The sequence below is a fragment of the Solanum verrucosum genome, unplaced genomic scaffold, assembly GCF_900185275.1.
Source record: "Solanum verrucosum unplaced genomic scaffold, falcon-dt-bn FXZP01000088.1, whole genome shotgun sequence".
Lineage (NCBI taxonomy): Eukaryota > Viridiplantae > Streptophyta > Magnoliopsida > Solanales > Solanaceae > Solanum > Solanum verrucosum.
The window spans coordinates 160,066-173,741 of NW_026020077.1; the positions used below are offsets into that span (position 1 = coordinate 160,066).

At 30.1% G+C, this 13,676-nt stretch overlaps 2 pseudogenes; one reads left to right on the forward strand and one right to left on the reverse strand.

Moving 5' to 3' along the window:
• Nucleotides 1-6,409: 6,409 nt before the first annotated feature.
• Nucleotides 6,410-7,518, forward strand: LOC125824080 (kunitz-type serine protease inhibitor DrTI-like; annotated as a pseudogene).
• Nucleotides 7,519-11,114: 3,596 nt separating this feature from the next.
• LOC125824004 (cysteine protease inhibitor 1-like) lies at nucleotides 11,115-12,076 on the reverse strand (annotated as a pseudogene).
• Nucleotides 12,077-13,676: the final 1,600 nt, after the last annotated feature.

Genomic DNA, 13,676 nt, shown 5'->3' on the forward strand with positions numbered 1-13,676 from the left:
GGTGAGACTTTTTTAGTAAACAAGATGAGCGATCGATTGAACAGGAGAAGAAAATTATTTTCCTATTATTCCTATCTTTTAAGAAACCTCCATGAAGAACATAAAAAAAGGAAAAATAAATGTGTCCGGATCTGAAAAATATTTGCAATTGAAAGCTCGATTTTCATGGTCAATCAATGGAAAAAACTGAAGCAGTTTTCTTGTGGTTCATTTTGGAATGGAAGAAATTCTTTCACTATACGAATCAATTTTGAATTTCCAAAAGTTTTCTTGGCGGCCATTGTAGAAAGCTTCTTCTTTGCAATTTTGCTATGAAGAAGATATAATTATTAGAGAATTTTACAAATTAATTAGAAACTAATTAATGTAAAATATAGCTAGCAAAAGAAAAGTTAATTAAGAAAAAAAAAAACAAAAAGAATATAAAAAAATTATAATTTCTGACATGATGTTGACATATTGTTGATGTGGCAGCGAGTGGACTACACCACATACTGTGAGAGTGGTGTTACACCTCTTAGGGTGGTATTAAATTCACTTTTAAGTAGTAAAGATTTGTAATAGATCGTCATAATAGTTTAAGCGTATAACTAATTTTTCGGGACAAGTTCAGAAGGAAATTTATGTCTTTTCCCAACTTTAAAATACAATTTTTACACACCTCAACATATAATTATAATACATTTTCATACATTTCTCGAACTTGGCTCTCGAGTTTCTTTCTGTATTTGTTTATGATTAGGAGGCGGCTATTGATAGACTATAGATTTAGGTTTTAAATTGTAAAAACTTTTGCTGCATATTAGTTGTTTATTTTTTCTAAAAACTAATTTACCCTCTTATTATTTATTTATTTTTTTAAAATTACAAACTTATTTACACTTTCTAAAAAAAATTGTAAGGTTAAAATGAGAAAAAAAAAATTAATTCTCTTTTGATTTTATAAATTGACAAAAAATTTGAGATAACTATTTTTATAATATGATCAACTAATATCGAAAGATGACCAACATGGGTTGTAGTGCAGTGCTGAAACTGGTCCACCATTAATCAGAGGCCTCGAGTTTAAGTCTTTGATATGGAGAAAGTCCTGTTGGAAGTGCTACCCCCAATAAATTTTACAGTGCACAATTCAAATCTAGTCCCAAATTTTCCATTCTTATCACCAACTCTAGTTGCAGTAGAACTGTTGCAGGCCAATAATGGATATATTTTAATGTGCCGACGGGACCATTAGAGACTAGCCATAACTAAAACGTTTTTCCTTTGTACCAAACACACCCATAGTCTCAACTTATTTTCTGATCGACAATGTTTGAATAATTTATATCCACCATTAAAGATAAACGGTGGCCAAGTTTTTTCCAATTTTATCATGTAATCTAGTTAATGTCCAAAAATGAATATTAATGTCCCGAGGGGGACCGCATCAATGAGACAATCCCATTACTAAAACGTACCAAACAAATACGATTTACGATGGCATATTTTAGTTGGCAAGCACGTCAATTTCTATGCAGCTCTTGGTGTTTTTTGCGTAAGATTTTTCAATTTTCTCATTTTCTCATATTCGTTATTTTAAAATTTTTGAAAAATATTTTTAAAAGAAAATAAGTTTCTTAAAAGCGAGAAAAATAATAAAAGCACATCTCTTTCTCACTCTCTCTCCATATATAACTGCGGTCCAAAAAACATTTTACATAACTATGACAATTGTATTTTGTATTATGTATTAAATATTTATATTTCATATCAATTATATTTGTGTTATGTATCAACTATATATGTACTTTGTATTAATTGTATTATGACAATTCGTATTCTATCCATTGTATTTGTCCATACAAATTGTGTTTGTTAATACAATTGATACAATTATATTTGATATATGATACAAATAAATTGTATCAATTATATTTGTGATTAAACTTGATACAACAAATACAATCTGCATTTATCCTCTCTCAACTGTATTCAATCAAATATAGGTGAGAGATGTATTCAGACAACTATATTTGCATTTTGTATCAATTGTATTCGTGATACAATGAATACAACATGTATTCATCCTCTCTCCACTTTCTCTCGATCTAGCTTGCCTCTTTCCTCCAAATGTGTAGCTAAATACAATAGTTTTTGTTTATACAATTGTATTTATTTTGATACAAATGAGTTGTATCAATTATATTCGTGATACCACCCGATACAACAAATATAACAAGTGTTTAACATGTATTCAACTTTTCTCGCCTCTCTCTTCTCTCTTCTAGATCTTGCTCGTTTCTCTCCTCCGTCTCCTAGTCTCTCTCGTCTCTCTCTTCCCCCAAACATGTAGCTATAATTCGTAATTATGCAAATTACAACTATAAATCTCTAATTAAGTCCAAACTAAAGTCATTTTTCAAAGGGGAACTTTCACAAATAGCCACTATAATAAACTTAATTATGCTTCATATCTATAGTTTGCATATTTACGGGTTGTAGCTACAATTTAAGATGCCTCGTTTGTATAATTCGCAGGTTTGTATAATTCGCAAGTTTTGTATAATTCGCGGGTACATTTGTATAATTCAATTATTTTTATATCAACTCAAAATAACGAATTTATACAACTACAAACATTAGAAGTGTAAACAGTTATACAAATTATATTATACAAATTCTGAATTAAACCAAAGTTAATACAAATTATATTATATATACAAATTTTGAATTATACAAACGTGCAAATTATACAAGACTAAAAAGCTGAGTCGCGTAATTATGGCTAAAAGTAGATCGCAAACTGTAATTAAGGCAAACTATAGCTATATTAATTAATTAACTAGTATATGTTTGCTTATACACGTAATTTTCCCTTAGATATATACATTTACTTATATATGCATTAATTTTGTTAATGATTAGATATATACATTCACTTGATATAGGTGTCTTTTGTGGAAGCTTAAATCCAAAAAAAAAATCACTTTATTTGAAATTTTTAAAATTGAAGTTGTCTTTGAAAATTTTGTAACATTTCTTTAATTGGTTGCTGCTTAATTTTAAGAGCAGAAATCTATTCTTTTATTTTTCTATATTTTGGGGTTATTTAGAGTTTTTTTAATTATTATTATAAAATTGCCATTACCAAGGTTATCTAGATCTTAAGAGTTAAATTTAGGTGTGCTGGGAAAGTAGGTGAATCAAATTTTGGTTAATTTAGTGGCTATTTGTGAAAGTTTCTCTATATCTAATCATTAGCAAAATTAACCCATATATATAATATATATATATATATATATATATATATATATATATATATATATATATAAGCGAAGATATAGACATTATAAATGCATCTTAACCATGGTTATAGTTATTAGGATTTTGCCCTGATTTTTTATTTATCATGTTTGAGTTTTAATTTTATCTTGAATGAAAGTTAAAGCATTATCATAATTTTTTTTACTTTTCTTGAAAGGAAAAAATATTGCTCTTCCATATAAGGTTATTATTTCCTTACAATAAAAGTTTGGAGATGTATAAATTGAAGATCCATATTCTCATAGCATAATAATATAGAATCCACAATGTAGTCGTTTAGAGACTTTTGTTTATGGAGAAACTTTCTCTCTACAGTTTTTTATGTTTTTAATTATTTTTTAAATAAGTAGGCCAATTGGTCATATCATATAATAAAATATGTTTCTTTTAGTATATTTTATGTGTCATCTAATTTATCGTCATATGATTTGCAATTGTAAGTTTCCACATGACGCCCTAATCACTTTTGAACCCAACAAGTGGTATAGAGCCCATGATCCGATGGTCCAATGTTTGAACAAGATTGAAGACAAGTTCAACTGGTTTCAAATCAATTTGCAATAAATTTGATGATGAAGAAGATTTTTGTCCAACTATACATGGAAAAAGTTTAAACCATATTTTTAACATTCTTATTACTGCATTTTATTAAAATAAAAATAAAATATTTTAAAACCATTTTAACCCATATCTTTTAAACTTTATTTTTAATCATGGCAAGCAACAATGATGAAAATTATGTGAATAACGAAGATTATCATGCATGTGTAGAAGACAGATTTATCAAGAAAATCCAGTAAAAAGGGGAGATTTGTTAGAGTTTTGCCTTGATTTTCTTACCATATTTGAGTTTTAGCTTTACCTTGAAGGAAAGTTAAAGTATTATCATAATTGTTTTTACTTTTCTTGAAAGGAAAATATATTTCTCTTCCATATTTGATTATTCTTTCCTTAAAAGAAAAGTTTGGAGATTTATAAATTGAATATCCTTATTCTCATATCATAACACAATAGAATCCACACTTTTGAAATATATCTTTCCTTCATGTACTTCTTTTTTGTTACATGTTAGTTAATTTACTAAAAAATATGATGAAGAAGAGAAATGATAATAATCTTGAATGTGAATGAAACTAAATATGAATTTTTATTGGCAAAATAGAGGAAATAAAAAAATAAAGACCTGACAATGAAATGAAATATTTCTTACCTTCATGTACTTCTTTTTTGTTACTTGTTAATTCATTCACAAACCAATATGATGAAGAAGAGAAAGGATAATCTTGAATATGAATCTTCATGAAACTAAATATGAATTTATTGGCAAAATAAGGAATATCATAAAACATTATAAACTTACAAATTTAAGTTATTTAGGTTATGGACAAAAAATTATGGAAGTTATGAATATTATTAAAAGTAAAATTAAAGAGATGTAAGTCATGGATAATAAATCCTTATGAATAAATTAAATAATATTGAGAAAAATACTTAAAATATAAAATAATATTTTCATTTTATGGTTAGAAGTGAGGCAAACAAATAAAAAAAGAATGTGAAGAGTTTTTATTGTAAGTGTTCCTCCATTAATAAAATATTTATTTGTAATAAATTAAGTAATTTACTTTTGCAATACGATAATTAATATAAATAAGAAAAAATGCCAAAAAAAGAAGAAAAGAGATAAATGCAAATGGAGGTCATAAAGATGTGTCACATCACCATGTCTATATTTCTCCTTTATTATATATATATATAGATTATACGGGCTAACATTTTCACCATCTTCCCTCACACTTCTTCTTCTTTCAAATTTCCATTCACCATTAACATATCTTAAAAGTTTAAAATATCACAAAAAAAAACTTACATGATCTAAAAATAAATTAACCAAAAGTTGATTCACTACTTTCCCAGCACACCTAAATTTAACTCGTGGGCCGTTTTGTGTAAAGGATAATACCAAATAGTCCTGAGATTAAATTATAGTATCACTTAATTTGTTGCTTGGTTCGCAAGTCCAGAATAACTTATCTCGGGATTAATATTTAATACCGAGATAAGTTATTCCTCCCCTTGGGTAGTATAATAATTCTGTGATAAAATAAGTAAATGACAAAAATGTCTCTTTCAACCCTTTTTATACATCACTTTTACATTCATGAAGGATTTTTGTAAACAAATAAATTGTTCTTAAAATTTATTATTTTGAATACAACAAACTAATTACACTCAATAAAAAATAATGTTAGTATAACTTATTCCATCATAACTTGAATTCAACCCAAATGACCCCTTAAGATGTAGATAACCTTGGTAATGACAATTTTATAATAATAATTTTTTTAAAAATAAAAAGATGTAGATAACCCCATAATATAGAAAAATAAAAGAATAAATTTCTGCTCTAAAAATTAAGCAGCAACACTGCAGATAAGTTAAATGTATGGAGCAAACGGAATTCAAATTAAACCTATTAATTAGCGATTGAGACGTAATGATTTTTATATGTACATTGTGAATCACACCTACCCAATGGTCCCATAAATTTTAATGGTAGTTTGGATTAAAGTCACGTGGCCGCTTAGAGATTTAATGATATATTTTGGATGGATTTGATATTTTCCCTCGAAACACCTTATCTTTACTCCCGCTCCTGGTAGTTCCACATTTTTCTTTCGTACACCGTTCGAACAACCACAAAATATTTTCTTTCGTACTCCATCCTGTAGCTATATAATGAAAACAGGAAAATGTCAAAATTGTTACTGAACTATACGAAAATAGATCTACCCTACGTTATATTTTGGGATAAAAAATGCCTCCACAGTTATATATATACCAAGAGATCATAAATATCCTCAAGACTTAACCATCCAAAATTTTAATGATGTGGTGTTACGTGGAACTAATCCCTCCACCTCAGCAGCGTTGCCAACTAGATTTTTCACTAAATTATGGATCATCAATTTTAACTCAAACCCTAACCCATTGCTTCCGACCCAACCCGTTAAAATTAATTTATGAAATTCTTGTCTATAAATTGAGAGGTCGTGTATGAATGAAGTATGTATAGGCAGAAAGAAAATTAGGATAAAAGAAAATGAAGAGCGTTGTTTTGCTAATTTCATTTCTCCTTGCATTTTGGTGTTCATGCACTAGTGCTACAACAACTCCTAATCCAGTGTTGCAGGTGGTGCGTGACATTCATGGCGATATTCTCACACCAGACTCCAGGTACTTTGTGGTGCAGCGATAACCGGTGCCGGAGGTGGCGGAGTATTCCGTGGCTTTGGAGCTGGTCATGATGCTAACTTCGTCTGTCCCTTACAGGTTTGTTAAACTATATATAATCGATCATCACTATTAAAAATTTAAACATCGAGTATATTTTTAATAATTATTTATCTCTTATTTGCGTGAAAATGTTCTGGACCTAACTCAACTCCATAAGCGATGAGATATAAGGAGACCCCAAGGACTGGACATCTAGAGCATGAATCAACAGTACGGGTTCTACATCCAATAAACCAAGAAACATAAGTTGTAATATCATCATGATAAGAACTTAAGAGTTTAGTCGTCATAATTCAACCTAAAAAGTTAAGTCATAATTAGAAATTCTCAAGACCATAAAAGAGATTCTTTTCTAATTTAATGTGAAATATCTAATGCATCCATTCTCCCAAACCTCCACTCGTGGTATCACATTGGAAATGTTGTATATTCAATTTTTATCTTTTGTTTGTTACAGGTGGTGCAGTCTGGGCGAGATATGTACAGTGGTATGCCAGTGGTTTTCAAACCAAAGGCAGCGAAACAAGTAGAAATAACTGAATCGAGCGATGTTAACATTGAGTTCTATATTGACAATCCAAGTGGGATTTGTAACAACACAGTGTGGGAAGTAGAAGGTTTCCCAGGACATGATATGCCAATGTACTTGACAACAAATGGGGTAGCTGGAAATGTTATGAATGTGGCCTCATGGTTTCAAATTAAGAAAGCTGAAAGTTACTGGTATAAGTTGATGTTTTGTCCTTATGGAGAACACATCTGCACTGACATTGGCATCGATTATACTGCAGGAAGGCGATTGGCCATAGGAACAGGCAATACCTTCAATCTTGTCTTCATTAAGGATACTAACATTGGAATTAAATCGATTGTATAATTTGGTTAATTTCGACCAAATAATATGTATCGATCCTTTTCACTGTATTATTTTCATCATGTTTGTACGTACCTACCTACCTACTGTATTCTCTAAATAAAGCTACGCATGCATGTGTCATGTGTAGTCTCAATCGTTGTAAAAGTATTGTTATCTTAATGTTTTATTTTTTTTCCTTCTCGACTCAAAATAGTAGATAAAAAAAATGTACTTGAGCGGTTGGCCGTCCTAAGTCTAGCACTTGAGGCAGTAGGAAGATATGAGTAGTAGTTGGGAGGACAATGGGTTAAAGTAGTTGATGAAAAGGGAACAAACAGAAAGTGGTAAAATGGACTTCATGTTGGAGAGTAAGGGTGCAAAATGGGTGGGTATCCGTTCGATTAATACATTTTAAAATGAGTTAATATCACAAAAGGTCACTCAACTTTGAGAATTTATCTAGTAAAGTCATTAAACTTTATTTTGTATCAATAAAATCACTCAACTTAGGTGTTTGTATCAATAAAATCACTCAACTTAGGTGTTTGTATCAATAAAATCATTCAACTAAATTTATCATTAATTAAATACTATATGATATAAAATCACTGCAATTAGATCCAAATTCATTCACAATTCTATCGATCAACCCAATTAAAAAACCCAACACTTGTTTACTTAATTATATCGTGCTCATTGGATTGACAAATCTCTTAAACTTGTCTTTGTTTTCATCTTGATCTTTCATAGCCTGAGTGAGAGTGGATCCAAAGAAACATAACTAGCAGCAATCTGCAATGACAGAGCTGGCAGTAAACTAATAAACTTGCCCCCTATTAACCACCGTTTGTGGGTTTGTAGATTGATTAGTGGACATACTTGATAGAGCAGAAGCTTAATTGCACTCTCTTTAATAGGGAAATATCATGTAATTGCACTCTTTTTAATATATGTAAGGGTGTAGCAACCTCTATAAATAGCACTTTTTTTTTTTTTCAAAAAACCATCCCCAATTGGTTGTGAGTCATTGAAGGGGTTAGCTTCGATCCCTACAGGAAAATATTTTTCATAACTTTCCTTAAATCCCATCACCTGAAATGAGTTATTCGGAATCCAATTTCTGACCCTAACTGTGACCTTGATCCAAAACCCAAATTTTGACTTCTTGACCTCGATTTAAGACCTCTCATTTTCAAGAAAAAAAATTCAATAAAAAATAATGAAAATATTGTCCTTCATACTCATTTTATACTTCATCTCTTTCTTCCTCCTAGCTCCCCCTGTCTTCTTCCCCCAATACAACAATAAACACTAAAACAATTAAAAAAAGAAAAGAAAAAAGAAACAGATCTGAAACGGGAAAAAAAGAAGAACAAATTTGAAAAAAAAAACATATTGAAAGTGGGAATGAGACTTTAAAATAATTTTTTTTACATAATTAAATGTCACATATAATCAATTAATTATGTGTTTGTCACATCATTAGTGAATGTATTAAACTCTTCTTAATGTTTTTGCTAATTATAAAAATGTGTTAAAATAATACGATAAAATTTTACTATAAATATTTAAAATGAACAAAATCTACTTGAGATGTATATAACGGTGTGAATTATACCGATCCAATCTGTTTATTCGCATCCTAAATTGGAAAATTGTTATACAAAAAAATTTCTACAACAACAATAAACAAGGAGACTTCTACTTCAATTCAATATACAATAAACTTCATGACTCCTCATTACAATAGTATTTCTTGAACTTTTTTAGATCTTTCCTCTTCAACTTAACTATGTCTACTGGGCATGACTAATAAAAATTAATATGCGATTGATTAAATTGAGAGACATCAGAGGGAGTCTGTTATGAATCAGTCCAAGACCAACGTCAAAATACATAGGGATATCAGACAACCAACTAGTGGGCAGAGAAATAGAATCAGAAGACCTTCATAAAGGTTGATTTGAGAATTAGGTCCAATTAACAATTGGTTTAAAGGTCACACATTTAGAAAGAATAGTTAATGCTTATTATAACCATGCTTAGGCAAAGTATGTATCGCTCATTCTGCTTTCTCTAGGTCTAGTTCCTCGCCTCCTTCTTCAATTGATCCTAGGTAGTTTTTACTTTCAATTTTTCTGTATTTCTATTTAGGCTTTTGCCTTTTGAGTTGTTGCATTTAATTTCTCAAATTATAATTGAGATTTAGCCTTATTGATATAGTTGAGAAATTGGTTTGTGTCATTATTAAATTTGAGTTCATTATAAAGTCCATCAATTAGAAGAAGATTTGAGAAATGTAATTTTTTTGTTAGCTAATTATTTGTTGTACTCCCGGAAAGGAACTTGTATAGGCTACTTCCTTTCCTTTAGATTGTTTGATCAATCTCTTTTGCTCGTTAGAGGCAAGGTCCATGTCCCCCTCTAATCTTTTGTAAGTATTTCTACTTATATTTTACATGGTAGGGGTCTACTCAAACCCTCCACACTCGTAGGCTCACAACCTATTGGTGATGGCTTTCGATTATTAAAAAAAAAAAAAAAAAAAAAAGTCCATCGATTAAAATGAGTTCTATCTTGATTCTTGACAATCCAACTATTTGTAAGAACAATGTGTGGAAGGTGGAAGATTTCCAAGGACGTGATATCCCATTAATGTTCTTGTCAACTAATGGGGAGGCAGGAAATTGAGTCCGGCTCCAAAACACACTTTTTGAATTTTACAAATCAAATCAAAACAGATACTTCGCTTATTTATGAGTGAATTGAGACTAAAAAATTTAATTCTGATGGACGGATGCTATAATAATTTTTATTTTTTTTGGGGTGACTGACAAAGCTAATTTTGTTAGTCACCGTTCATCTATAAATGAGTGAAGTGTCCATTTTAATCTGAGATTTAGAGAGGATCTCTTTTGATTGGTAAAATATCAAAATATCCATTTTGAAGACGAACTCAATAATATACTATACTATATACCGGAAGAAAGGAGCCAGCTATATCATTTACTAAGATTATCTATTGAATTTTGGTTGGTAGAGTTATATTGTAGAAAGACATTCCAATATATGCACGTGAATTACCCAATTTAAATATTTACAGCCTAAATTGGACCACTAATAATTACTAGAAATGTATAGTAATGTCCCGGGACCGCATGGGATTATCCCACGAGTAAAATATCCCAATTAAGTACCATCACAAATTTGTTGTCATGCAAGCACATCAATTGCTACCACTTATTATTTTGGTAGGTGCAGATCGAGAATAGTTCTTAAAAATAATGGTAAATCATTATTATTTATTTTGAAAAATTAATGATTGTGAGATGGGGATTTTTTAATATACATGATATATAAAACTTCAATTCTAAATATAAGCTTATTTAGAGTAAATTTAAATGTTGAAATTCAAAAAATAAAAAAATATTAGGCGAAAAAAAAAGAAAGAGGGTAGGCCTCCACCCTGCCATTTCTTGAATAGATATATACTCGAGATAACTATAAAAAAAATTAGAGGCCTTTGGTGTCTCCTTCAGTTAAAAAAACCTAGCTTTTTTATTCATAATCATTAATATTACGTGGAATACAAGAGGATCGATAGAACGACGATCCACATTATTTAGAAAGCCAGGTTATAAGCATAGATAATTAACTATGCATGATCAGTCTTATTAATTTTTTTGAAACCCAATGGATAAGGCTTGTTATTGAGAGCTAGACGGCTGATTCCACTATCGACGGTTAATCCGATTTATGCACAATCAAAGTGGTCACATTCTAGACACATTAATTTACTAGGACAATACCTTAACTTGTAAGAATTAGGTCACATATTTGTCAATCTTAAACCAATTCTTTATGGTTTCAGGTCCTGGAAATCTTAAGTTACAACAAACCTAGCTAGGTGGTCCTAGGAAGTAATCACCGACTTTCCAAACAGTTTCGTTAACACATAGCTTTGATGTTGGAGTTGAGAACATTATATTAATATGTCTACATTTTCTTCGACGATATCACCGGAAAGAATATGTTCGATAGTAACAAATTTACCAGAATTATAAGCGGCAACGCCGTTTGGGCATTTGGTATTTTCAAGATCAGCTAAGTATACGTTTCCGCCTCCTGTGAGAACACTCACAATTATGTACTCCTCGTCAATCTTGAGTGGTTTGCCGTCCATGTCTAGCACAAGAGGGATATCTTCATCATCATTATAATTAGTGGAGGCAAATGGGCGGGTTGGGTCAAATTTGGGCGGGTTGAAAATGGGTCAACATAAAATGGTAATAATTCAACCTGCTCATATTTGATATGGGTAAAAATTGATTGGTAACAAATGGATCGGATAAAATATCAATTTACCCATATTTTCATGATTGAATAGTACTCTACTTAAGAATTCAACATGGAAAAAATATCTAGCACAAGAGGGATATCTTCATCATCGTCATCATAATCATAATCGTCATCATCGCCGTTATGAATAGTTGTGGGGAGGAGAATCGGATTATTGTCGGAAGTTAAAGTGGTTGATGATTGACAAAAGGAAACTAAGGGAACCAAACTAAGGGTAGTTGAAAGCAAGAGCAAGCTCAAAATATTGATGGACTTCATATTGTTAAACACTTGTCTATTTTGCTTGATGTTAGTATATCTTCAATTTATAGACCACCACATTGCTACAATACCCTAGTTACATGTGATATATAGTTATAATATATAAGTACTCTCTAGGATTTGAGTCTCCTTTTGAATACAAAATTGTCTTTGTTAGGGAGCGTTTTACCCTCAATGTGAAACTTTTCGATGCAAAATTGAGTTTAGTCGAAGTCCAATATGAATACCAGATATAGGAGGAGAAACTAAAAATAAAATAAAATAATAATAAAGAAATAAATAAAGTTTTGTTGGTTTTACTTTGGTAAGAGTTGGATGGGTTAGTTTATGATCCATTGTTTAGCTATCTTAAAACTCAGTTCATCTCAGCCTAAGTAATATTTTGACCTATCCATTTATTCTGGTTTCTAGCTATCAAATAATACATCAATTACAAGGAGGTTTACATTATTATAGTTCGAGAAATATGGAATTACAGAGAAATTCAGAAAGAAATATCATGGGAGGAACATAATTGTATCCACATGATTTATTACGTTAGTATAATTTGATACCAGTAAATTGAACTAAGCCTGCCTATATTTGACAAATGGATCACGCATACATACACATACAAATTAAACTTCTGATTAGAATTAAAGGGAAAATGGGGGTGTGTAACCGTGCAAGAATCTTGTATTCCCTCTATTTCTAATTACTTGTCCACTCCTGTTAAGAAAACAACGATCGACATAACGAGTTTACCATTTTACTCCTATTAATTATGAAGTGGATAAATTAAAAACTTAAGATTTTCAAAAAATTCTATCTTTTTTCAAAGTAATTAAGTGAGAGTATAATAATTTAAAAAAATTATCATTTCTTGATTTGTCAATATAGACAAGTAATTAGGGACAACTAAAAAAAATTGAACAAGTAATTAGAGACAAAGGGAATACGTACCAATCATTTTGTTTGCTAATCTATTCAATATATAACGAAAAGAGAAGCACGTGTACGTAGCTGCTAAGGGCATTTTTGAGAAACAAAAAAATGGCTACCTACCTACCATTTTAGATTTATTTAAGTCCTTCGGGGCGTTTGGTGGCTGGATAAAATAACCCTTAATTATGTATTAGAGTATGTATAACTTATACGACGTTTGGTAGGTGGATAAGAAAAAAAAATTCATGTATATAATTAATACGATGTTTGATAGGTAGATAAGAAAAAAGTTATTCATGTATATAATTAATACGATGTTTGATAGGTGGATAAGAAAAAAGTTATTCATGTATATAATTAATATGGCGTTTGGTAGGTGAATAGGAAAAAAAGTTATTCATATATAAAATTAATACGACGTTTGGTTGATAATTTTGAAATTCACATAACTAATGCATGTATAAGTTATGAGGAATTTTGTGTATTATTTATGCGGAGTAGAAGGTGGAATAATTAATACGTATATAGCTAACACATGGATAAAATGTTAAAATGAGAATGTTACCCTTATCACTTTCACTTAATAACTTTCTTCTTTTACATAATTAAAGAAATGTTTTGATTTAAATACAAAGTTAAAGAAGGAAAGGATATAATTGTGAAAAAATGTTAT